General features: G+C 39.7%; 1 long non-coding RNA gene across 1 annotated transcript; it reads left to right on the forward strand.

Annotated features, from left to right (window-relative positions):
• The first annotated feature begins 516 nt into the window (after positions 1 to 516).
• On the forward strand, positions 517 to 8579 carry LOC122562459. The gene is made up of 3 exons (XR_006315310.1): positions 517 to 601; positions 6918 to 7073; positions 8512 to 8579. It is a non-coding gene; the product is annotated as an uncharacterized LOC122562459 (long non-coding RNA).
• The last annotated feature ends 3494 nt before the right edge of the window (positions 8580 to 12073 follow it).

Genomic DNA, 12073 nt, shown 5'->3' on the forward strand with positions numbered 1-12073 from the left:
AACTGTCCATTATGTTGAAATATTTTGCACATTTTTTTCTCATTCTTGAGTCAACAACATTGTGAGATGCAAAAAGATCCCAATCAAGAGAAAGGATGAAATCAAAATTAGTTGCATCATTGTGAAGTGTTAATTATTCTTTGGTCGGTAGATTCTGTAATGCTACAGCTGTGTAATATGGTATGCTTTTAATTTGAAGATACTTCATTTAACTGGCAATTCTATTTTTAGCAAGCAATAGGCATTTAGATCATCAGTAGACCACGGCACAGCACACTTTGTAACACAAAAGATGACAGTCAGTGGATCTACTCCAATTATTGAAGCCAAGACATTGTTTAAATGAAAGATGGGCATAATCTCAATCAAAGATCCCTGATACATTTTGTACTTTTAGTCAATGAATGAATTTATTGCCAGCAGTTAAGAGGTTATGTTATCTGCCTGCTTCAGCCCTCATCACCTGATGTGCATCAGCCCTGACTCACCTGTACATTCTGCAGGTGTCGTCTCTGGTGAGAAAGCACTTATCCTCAGGAAACAATGATTCAGAATTCGTCCAGGAGTTAACAGATGAAATTGCTTGTGACAGATGCTTCAGGTAATGTTTCTCTCATTCTTTCTTTACATGCTGAGGGCTTCGTGAGAGTTTCGACATGTTTTTCAATTAATTTGAAATGTGATTCTGCAGGAAGTTTGGAACAATTACCTTCAATTATTCATCAGTTGCAGATCAAGATCCAATATGGGGGGCTAGACCAAGACTTCTAGAATTAGTTGCTCATTGACAACACTTTGAAGGAGAAAGTTCTTTGGTTAGAGCCAATTATCTCCAGAAGGCAGCTTTGCACCAATAATTTCACTGGATAATCGATTCTTCATGAACAAAGATCTACTCTTAAGAATAAAATAATCTCCAAAGACTGGAAAACCATTAAACCCAACATGTCCGTATTTCTTGATTAACATCATCATTATGAATCCATCATTGCATGAATCCACAATCACCTCTTTTGCACTGGTTGCATTAACACTGCCTGCTTCAAGGACATTTCATTTTGTCTAGCATTTTTAGACCATTGACATTCATAAATGATTTTCTTTGACCAACTGAAATGAGTTTTACCTCTCCTCTTTTCCAAAGATAATAAACATAGCACCCTTTATCATAAGTCAAAAGATTAGATTAGATTAGATTAGATTACAGTGTGGAAACAGGCCCTTCGGCCCAACAAGTCCACACCGACCCGCCGAAGCGAAACCCACCCCATACCCCTACATTTACCCCTTACCTAACACTACGGGCAATTTTAGTATGGCCAATTCACCTGACCCTGCACATCTTTGGACTGTGGGAGGAAACCGGAGCACCCGGAGGAAACCCACGCAGACACGGGGAGAACGTGCAAACTCCACACAGTCAGTCGCCTGAGGCGGGAACTGAACCCGGGTCTCTGGCGCTGTGAAGCAGCAGTGCTAACCACTGTGCCACCGTGCCGCCCACACTCCTTTCTGATTTAGAAGGTTATGGGTTCCCAAGCCACTCCAGGGACTTGAGGTGGGGGTGGGGTGCAAGGGGGAAATTGCTGGTTGAGGGAGTGGGGAAATTAACTTACTAGAAACCATTCATGTGCTGAAAGTTAAAATACATCTTGGAGTCAGATCATGGATATTGTGCTGGCAAGATCCAACTCTGAATTTCTCTTGATCAACCCAATGTTTCTGTGTTGTCGGACTATTTGTTCTCACTTGCTCCATCGCAAGGTGGACCAGAGGCATCGAGTTGGAGGAATCAAGTTTGAACTGGTGTGGTACCTGGTAGCATCAGTGGTGCCTGCATTGGTGAAGTTCTGTGAGGACCTTCAGTGGTGAGGGCGTGGTTGGAATTGGGATGACATTGTAGCAGCAGCACAGCAATGCAGTGAGGGGTCTTGGGCCTTGCCACCAGGCCCTTGCCCCATGGTGGAGCATTTAACAAGAAGGACTATACTGCTGAATGCTTCTGCTTTATTTCTTTATTTTTCTACTTTTATCTTCCATGGTTTGGTTTATTTTTCTGAGTTTTAAGATGGTACCAGAGAGTGGTGACACTATACAGCTGTATTTTGTGACAATAAATAAATCAAATCGAATCAAGGATTGTTTCTAACAATAGCTGAGAGTATTCTGGTGCTGTCGGAAGTGGAAACCTGATTGAATAAATCCAACCACAATGCTGTGAGGAAGATAAGTGTTGAGTTGGGAATTTGGGCATGTTCAATAATCTTGAAGATGAGCAGGGCTTGCAGATGACCAAAATAAAAGGCAGGGATTTAAGATTTTCAGGACGAGGTAATCCTGGTGAGTTTAGAATGGAAGTATAGGCACTAAGGAATGCAACATTTGTACAATCATGGAAGCTTTTTAAATTTTTTTTCATGGGCTGTGGACTTCACTGGCTTGGCAATCATTTGTTGCCCATCTTTAACTGTCCATGAGAATGAGATGGTGAGTTATGTTCTTGAACTGTTGCAATTTGCGAGAACCCAAATTGCTAAACTTTTCTGTAGTTTAGTGTAACTGAGTGGCTTGCTACGTCAGAGCCAACCACATTATTTGAGTTACACATAGACCAGATTTATCTAATGGACAGTCATAAACAAGATCAAGTCGTGACAGTTGCAAATGGTAATTATTATTGGAATTAGCTTTTCATTTCCAATTCATTCACTAAATTGCAATCCCACCAGCTATTGTGGTGTCAGTGAGATTTGAAACCAGGAATTAGCTTAGACCTTGGGATTACTAGGTCAGTGCTATTACCATTATGCCATTATCTCCTCATTCAGTGGCTTTATTTAAAGGTAACCTGATTGAAGGAATAGGAGCTGGGCTTCATGGAAGAAATGTACATGGACAAAATGGTAAGGAAGCTAAAGAGAAGCGTAGGATCAAGTCTAAAGAAAAGGCAACCTCTAAAAATTGGATACAGCATGAAAAGTCCAAAATGGAGGAGGGATTATGATTGTTGGAGACTGTTGATCCAGTAGGGTTGAAGTGCAGAGGTTAGAGTACAGATAGTTTCAATCTAAGTTACACAGAGCTAATCATTTGTGAGAGATGAGGGAGATTGATAAAGGATTTCAGGAGGTAGTTGGAAATGGAGAAAAGCAGCCAACTTTATCTTTGTTCTCCAGGGCTTGGTTGGAATAGTAAACGTTTTTGTGGGAAGAGTGAGGCCTGACAAATATTGATGAGGTCGAGTCACATCTGATGATGGATGGATGGCTAAACCAACTGTGTACCAGAAACAATCAAATCTGCATCCCAGGAATTAAGAATATATAGACAAAACCAAATTGTGGGACTGTTGATTTTCTTACAGATCATTCAACAATTAGTCAAGGATAATTCACACATAAGTCAGGAGGTATTATGCCCTGGTGATTCAGCCGGAAATATGTCCTCTGCCCAGGTCACTGTACTGCAGAAAGCTGCATATCACCAGAAGTGTAGTTTAATTTATGCATACCATATTGTAATTAGATTTGCTTTAGTATTAATACAATATTGTCCCTTTCTGCATGCATTATTCTGCATGTTTGAATTTTAATGGATTTGGGGGTGTTTTGGGGGTGTGGTGGGTGCTTTGAATAGTTTTGCTGCCAAAGGCACTAAAAATTCATAACTCACCATAAGGACAGTGTCACAGAGTTTAATTGACTTTCATTGGAGAAACGTGGAAAGCTGCAGATGATGTCAACATAAACATTAAAATTAAATGCAATTCAAATTGTCGTCATGCAAACAGAAGTCACAATAATCAAAGGTACAAGCTACAGGTGAGACCAGAGATCAGAAGAGACATTCCATCTTCATCAAAACAGCTAAACTTGAGCCAAATCATTCTTTCAAGCAAAGATAGGTGCCTTGATTTGACATCAGATTGGTGACTAAGATGATTACCAACTCCATGAAACATAATTGCTTCTGTGATGTTGGGGAATAATGTTAGGGAGGGGAGGAGTGGACCACAGCCGTATTAAGCAATTGGAAGGTGAGGATCATTTCCTTGAGATTCCTTTGTCTAAAGGAAATTTCCATTTGGAGTTTGATTGGGCAGAATGATCTATGGAAAAAAGGAAATCGTTTGATGGCTCAAATAATGACTTAGCATTTTATCAGGGGTTACCAGAGAGGAAGCAACATAGGAGAAAGGTTGGGCCATTCAACAACTCGAAGCAATTTTGACATTTAATTAGGTCACCGTGATCGTCAGTCCATCAAACTCCCTTGGTTCTGTGACCCTTAATAGCCATGCCTAACTATGATCTATCAGTCTCAGATTAGAATGATCAATTGACCTATAATAGCTTTTAGAAGGGGAGAATTCAAGATCAACACCTTAAGATTGTCTCTTCTGATAGACAATCTTAAAATGATCTAATTGCATCATGTTGCAAACAAATCCCCAGGAATCTATCTATGGAAGTTTCCTTATGAACAGGTGCTGCTGTTGGATTGGGGTGGACAAAGTCAGAAGTCCCATGGCAGCAGATTGTGGTCCAACAGGTTTATTTAAAATCACAAGCTTTCGGAATGTAGTGACTTTGTCAGAACGCTTGTGATTTCAACTAAACCTGTTGGACCATAACCTGGTGTCATGTGACTTCTGAAAATAAATCAGCGTAGTAATACCAGTTAATTGTATTTTATCATTGTTACCTATTACGATGCTTCCCAGAGCAGATGAGAGCATTACCTTGGAATTAGAAATATTTTTCATGCGGAGCTTGAAAAGTATTGCATCCCTTCCATTCTTCAAAAAAATTTTTAAAATTCTTACAATGGATTATTCTATAGGTTATGCCATACCTCTACAAATACAATTGAAAGTTCCAAAGGCATCAAGCCTGATGCATCAGAAACACATTGCAGATGGATTCATACAGTAAAATGAGAGAAAGGAAATCTAATTTTCTCGGCCAACTATTAAAAAAAAATGTTGATGCAAGCAGATAAATATTATATGGGTGAGTGTGTTAACGAGTCAGGAAGTTTGATAAACTTTCATATTTCATATAATCAAACTGTGTGATTACATGGTTATTATCAGCACAGACAGCACAGTGTTGGCACTTCCCTTCCTAGTATTGCACTGTAAATAGAAGCAGACTGGCAAAAATGATGCATGAGGTCCCATCCTGTCCATTTCCTGCACTCTTTCCAGGTCCATTATCACTTCTAGCAGTTTGAAAGGATCCAACAGTGTAAGAGTTAAATGCAGTTGTGCCCTTTCTTCTGACTCAGCCTTCAAATTTCAATTTGATAAAAGTTGAATGATTCCAAGATTTAACTGCTTTGCATATTCGTGAGCTTTTTATGAGAACTGCTGCCCCAATTTGTTTCCTCCAATTCGAGTTTATACTGGCCATTCAGAGTTGCACAATGTCAATGTGAACATGCATTTTCCCATAGTGGAGATAAGGGGAAGAAATGGGATGGTTGGATTACTCCCAATGCCAGTCCACATGAGTTGAGTTATTGACTTATTGGTGCTGATTAATCTGGCACCCTACATGTTGACTATGCAGAAAATTATCATCCGGTTGGCAAACTTTAAATGTTATGATTGCAATTTAAAAATATCAAATAGAGGTTTCATGGACACTATTTGCATTGAGATTAAAGAGGAGTATGTATGTTATGTAGGCCACTGTTATCAAGGCCATTGAAATTATGACTATTACAAGGTGTCAGACTCGACAAGTTCAAAGAGTGATGTTTGAGCATGATGTAAAATTGGAAGGATACTCTTTAACTTGCACACAGATTGACATCAGTATTTGGAGTAACAATATATTGAAGATTGCAGCCAGGATTCCCCAAAGTGGCATAATGGTAGCAGGTCAAAGTCTTCCTTCAAATGGGCTGGAAAACTAACATAGTTTAATACATTCATTGGCTGTGAATGCCCAGGAATGAAGTTTGTTTAGCAGGCGTTTGACCCTTTGACCTACTTACTTTCGTTTTTCTTCTTTCTTCTTCATTTGACATTTTCATTTGTAGGTATGGACAATGATTGGTGTGAGTGCTTGATTTGAAAGGGGCAAGATGGGGATAGTGACTGGATCAGAAACAGGAGTTAGGTCCCTTGTAGATTAACAAGTCCCCCCCCCAGAAAAGAGGTAAACCAATTATTGTGTTCAGCATCTAAGGTGAGATCAGGTAATTCAGTACAGGTTAGGGAAGGATGTCGATATTTTCTTGCACTTAGCATTACACCAGAAATGTGTGTTTCATGACATGCGTGGCAGGTGTATCTCTGATGGATTTATACTGACAGATGAGGTGACTGGCTCTGGTGCATGACACACCTATGTGCTACCATCCAAAACGATGACAAACTTGTTGGATATGAAGGAAGAAGGCAATTGCAATTTGTCAGGACCTGTAAGCATCATTAAACTTGCATCTCACCCTCAGGGTGATTGATTCCATCACAGACCAGAAGTATTTTTACATTATGCCCTGTTCTGTATTTCTGAATAAGTTTGTGAGTCTTGTCAGCTGTGTTTTTCCTCTTATTTAAATCCTGTCAAATTAGATCAGGCTCCTCAAATAGAATAAGGTAGAATTTCTGGCTTTGAGTATCACTTGACAGTGACCACAGTCGATGGCAGTTGGTAACATTCACCAGAAGTTAGACAATTGACAGATGGAATATAGCTGGGACACATGATTGCTGGATGTTGAGGTGCACTGGGTTGCGGGGGGCATAGGATAGAGCCTTCCTTCCCTCAAAAGAAAAAGTGGAAGAGAGCATATTTTTTGCCAAGGAGTCAGTTGTGCCATGGAGCTGATCTCCATCATGCTGAAAGAATGGAGATCCCTCTTCAAAGTTTCTTGTTCCAAATTCCACTTCCTTGTTTCTTCAGGATGGCAACTCAAGCATGCCACCTGTTACCACTCCTGGAACTGGCCTGTAGAAGATGCCTCACAGCTCTGTCAATATTTACCTTCTGTACCTTCTACAACTGAGATCAGGAGCTCACCAAGTGAGGAGATGGCAGGTTGGCCCCACATCTCCACAGGTATCAAAATGCGCACACAATGTCAAACCACACAGTTAAGTAAACCCAATCCAGGGGCCAGTAAAAGGGACCCTAAATAAGGGAAAAAATAAGATCTTAATATTGAGCTATGGAATTATCTGAGCACTTTATCTCTACATGACAGGGATGCCCCCTGCTGGCTCACTAGTGAATTAATGGAATCTATTTCCTTTGTGGCTTCACAAGTTGGAGGGAATTCGGTTTTGCACTAAACATGTGGAAAACTGACAATCAGGTTTTAATTCAGAAGACTCCGAGTTCCTAGCTGTGTAAGACAGGATCATGAGGCAGTAGATTAGGCAGTGAGGTTGCTTTCTGTAATAACTCTTGATGTGAGCTGAGGTAAGAATGATTTGGAGATGCTGTTGTTGGACTGGGGTGTACAAAGTTACCTGATGAAGGAACGTCGCTCCGAAAGCTAGTGTGCTTCCAATTAAACCTGTTGGACTATAACCTGGTGTTGTGTGATTTTTAACGAGGTAAGAATGGAGCTGCTTGAGTTAACTGTGGAGCTTCCCGTTCTCAGAGAAGGTTTCTGCTTCCAGAAAATGTATTGACATGTTTTAAAATATGTTAGTCAGGGTTGTTTCCTATAGGAAAACATTGTGCATGTGTGGTTTCTCCAGTATTCATCTGCTTAAGGTAGTTCGAAAAGACCATGTAGTTAGAATATGAAAGTTTGATTGTCAGATTTTGCTAAATTAATTGATTTCAGCCTTATGTAATGTGGGTACAAGTTGTCTTGTCAGTCCTATGCCAATAAAAGGTTGTGAGGGTATAGTTGCGGGAGGATGGCATTTAAAGAAGGAGAAGGTTGTTGGAAATTTGTCCAATTGCCCATTCCCCATCAGCATCCTGTGGCCTCTACTGGACAATAAGTGAGGATAGGAGGTGATTGACCTGTGAAGACTGCTACAGATGAATAACCACACAATATCTGACTTCTAAACTCCCCCACAAAGAATGATGACTTGGATATAATACTATACAGCTATTAAATGTGGAGTATTTACCTCAGGGACACCTCATGACCTTTGTGAGAGAAGAGGTAAGACAATTCCTGAGTGTGGATCAGAGCTGAGAGGTAGATGTAACGGAAATAGTTTTGCCATGTCACACGTACCCCTTAACATGAACTGAACTGCTAGTAAGGATGACTAGAGAGATATCAAGTTACTTACTAAATGCTTCAGTGGAAGGATGAATGATTTCATTGCTGAAGCATTCTATGTTCTTATCTGTGTGGCAATTACATAAAATATACGTGTTTACACGGGTACCAGTTTGGTGAGGTATATCGTGATCTGTAGATAACACTGTTCAGATATCCAGTTCCAGCACACTGCACATGACTCATCTATGCTCCTAATGTGTTTTAACATTGAAGTACAAATCATTTTACTGTTCTGTTTTTCAGGTGGTCTGTAACCCTTCAGTAGTTCCATGGAAAAAAATATTCAATAAGTGGAAAAAGGGAATCCTGAAATAAAGTGAGAGTTATCACAAAAATGTAGCCTACAATTTATTGCTGATTTCTGGCACCTTTTTCCTCCTTCAATATCGTGTGATTGTACAAAGTTTCTGTTACTCAGCAACATATGGATCACTTATTGAAATGATATAGGTTTATTGTTTATTTAACAGCATAGGGTTACTCACTAGGTGATTGTTTGGACTTGCTGTTTAATCAACAGGGTAAGGGTCATTCAGTGTGTAAATCTCTGAACTTTAGCGTACTGAGTTTGTACAACTTCCATGATTTGGCTCTTTGACATCACTTTTATCTGATCAGTGAATAAATGTGACAACACAATATAAGCGAACATCAGATCCCATAGTCTGTTACTGAAATAGTTTGACTTTTCCAAAAATTGGGCAGGTGTCATGATATAATTTTGTGGTAACAGATTATCAAGGTGAATATTGCAGCTTGCCGTGATTTGTTTTGAACTCACGAATTTCAGGTGAAGCAATGTAAATTTTTTTCATAATGTAAGGACTAGATTTTCAGTTCCCCTTTTGGCTGATAGAAAAATTAACAACATGGTTTTTGTTGTAATTTGAACTGAACCAGACATCAGATCCCCCAGTATTATCCTTTACTAAGTGGTTTATTGCTGACTATCCATAGTTCTGGGCTATCACTTTTTTCACTGACTGCTTCAGAATGGCTCCCTAATTCCTACAGGCTGGGTTGATAAATATATTTCAGGAGGAAAAAATGATCAGTTCAAAATGGATTCTATCATCTGCCTTTAAAACTCGATGGAAACTGCCAATCAAACTAAACACGCAAGCTGTTCATCTTTGAATTGAATGGGCGGACTTTCTTTCAGATATCTGAACAGACACAACCTCTGTATTCTGCATTCTTGTGAATGCAAATAGGCTGGTTTATTTTTCTATCGGTGAATCTGCTTCTTAACCCCATATGTCCTGGGAAAGGAAGAATGAAGGCAAATTTGTGAAGCATCACCAACAACATTACAGCAGGTGTTTAAACACAATTAGGATGAATAATCTGCCTGTTAGATTATTGAGATAAAATAACAGTCTGGATAAGGGCTACAATTAAAAAGAATTTGAATTAAAATTTGTGCAACAAAACCTGCAGAGCCTGTGGGGCAAGTCAGTCACAATACAAATTTGTGTTTGCTCCTTCATCAGACTAAAATGGCTGTCAGTCTGATCTAAGCAGTCACTTCCAATCAGTTATATTTCTGGTTATATCAGCTATATATATAAATATATAAGGAAAGTAGGCCTATGTTATTGTCCTAAAAGTAGAAATCATTGAATTAATTTAAAAGGTGTCAAAATCTTTTAAAAAGTAATTGATTTTGATGAGCTTTCAGCTAATTCATTGTTCATTGCATCTTTATCTTACAAATATAACATTCCTGCAAAGGTACACAATGACTTGATTATTTGAAATCAAGTGGACTATTTGCAACTGTCTAAAGCCAATTCATAGCTTTTAATGAGTTTATCTGCTACCTTTACTGCACTTTCCAAAAGGCAGAAGAAAGTCAAAGCTAAAGCATCTCTAAAAAGACTAAAATAAATCCAAAGATTAAGTGGAAGAAACCTTGCTAGACAGAAACTTTGTGCATAGCTAGGCTGATGTGCAGGAGAAAACTGTTTTGTAGGATGACGGTCCACTTTCTGGGGCCTCAGGTATGAATGAGGATACTAGAAATGGTGATAAATGAAGTTGGAAAGTAAACAGCTTCAGAAACTAGTATACGTGGACACAATGAATCCCCTTCCCAGCCAATGACTGGAGGATGATCAGGACCCTGCTTGATAATGTATGGGTAGTTTTTCCAAATCCTCAAACTCCTAAATGATGTGTGATTGGTGGGGAGATGTGAGGAGATGAGAGAATTAAGTTTTCCAATGTTGAGGAAATAAAACGTTTGCTTCTGCAATAAAATTTTGAAACAAGAAACTTGCTAATGAGCAGTGAGAGCTTAACTAGATGCACTGATACTTTACCTTGCCTCATTTAAATGCAGTTTCCCATTCTCCCACACACTATCGAAACTAGTGCTGGATCTTGTGTTTTGTTGAGCTGAGTACGAGTTGCATTGAGTTTTTTGGAGGGTTTGTGGACAGTGAGACCTAACGGGTTCTGTCATGTAACTTATTACATATGCCACGTTAATCACCAAGCACATCCGCGTGGCATCATTCATGTCCGATTGCAGCCCCACTCACCCTGCACTGTTCCTACAGCAACTTGGTACTCAGCAGGTATGTACTGAAAGATTGGCACTTCCTGTGTCTTTTTGAAAGGTGACTGTGCAACTGGACTAGCAATCTGGCATTGCCCCTCACTGGCGACATAATGGCACAGCAGCAATGTGTGCCAGCGACAAGCTGTATTGCAGGAATTTATCAAGAATCCTTCGACAGTGTCTTCCAAACTCATGACCCACCATTTCGAAGGACAAGGGCAGCAGATACATGGGAACTGTAGTGATATGTTATGAGTTCCCTGATTGGAGCTGTTAATCTGGTCCAATCAGGGATCCCTGGCTGACATAAAAAGTTTAGGTGTAAAGGGTACTGACACTGTGTTGCTAACTCTGTATGAGTCAGTACTATAGTCAAGAACTGTTCATGTGTGAATAAAGGGTGATTAATGAGGGAATATCAGCGTCTGTGGAGTTATTTCCAGGAATGCAACCACCTGCAAACTCCCCTCCAAGCCGGTCATCAGCCTGACTTGGAAATATATCGCCTTACTTCATTATTGCTGGGTCAAAATCCTGGAACACCCTCCCCAACAATATTGTTGCGGTCCCTGCAGCCAGTGAACTGCAACGATTCAAGAAGGCAGCTCACCATTACCTTCTCAAGGGCACCAATGCATGACTAATGAATAGTGCCAGCCAACCTCACCTACATCCTGTGAATGAATAAAAAAAATGCTACATCCTGTCTTAACACTCTCTAAGTCAATGCCACTCTGTCCACAATACCCACTGGACCCCAGCAGCCTTGTTCTAAGTAGCTGGAGGACAATTTTTGGGAAAGAAAGTTTTCAGGAAGAATAAGTTTCATTTGACAATGATAGTGATTAAAAGTCTAGCTCAGCCTGGAGAAAGCTCTAAGGGAAGCATCTAAATTGGTTAGGACAGTGGATACTGTAGCTTATAATGTTGTTCTACTTGGTTGAAACTGGGTAGCTGATAGTACTGGTGATAATTTAATGAATGTCAAATGCTAGGGTTTAAAATTGTTTGTTTCAGCTGAGATATGTATAGAATTCCGGATCAATGGAAATATTAGAAAGAAAAAGCTGGAGTTACGACAGAAGTTTCCACTGGGAATTCATAGCCCAATATTATCCCTAAAATCTGGCTTGATAACAGTGACCGGTAAAGAAATTAATTTAGGCCCAGTTTGAGCTTGATACAAGTGCCCTACCCACTCCGCTGAGAAGCTTGTGGATAACCTAAATTTGGGCCTCA

Source organism: Chiloscyllium plagiosum, chromosome 25, assembly GCF_004010195.1.
Source record: "Chiloscyllium plagiosum isolate BGI_BamShark_2017 chromosome 25, ASM401019v2, whole genome shotgun sequence".
Lineage (NCBI taxonomy): Eukaryota > Metazoa > Chordata > Chondrichthyes > Orectolobiformes > Hemiscylliidae > Chiloscyllium > Chiloscyllium plagiosum.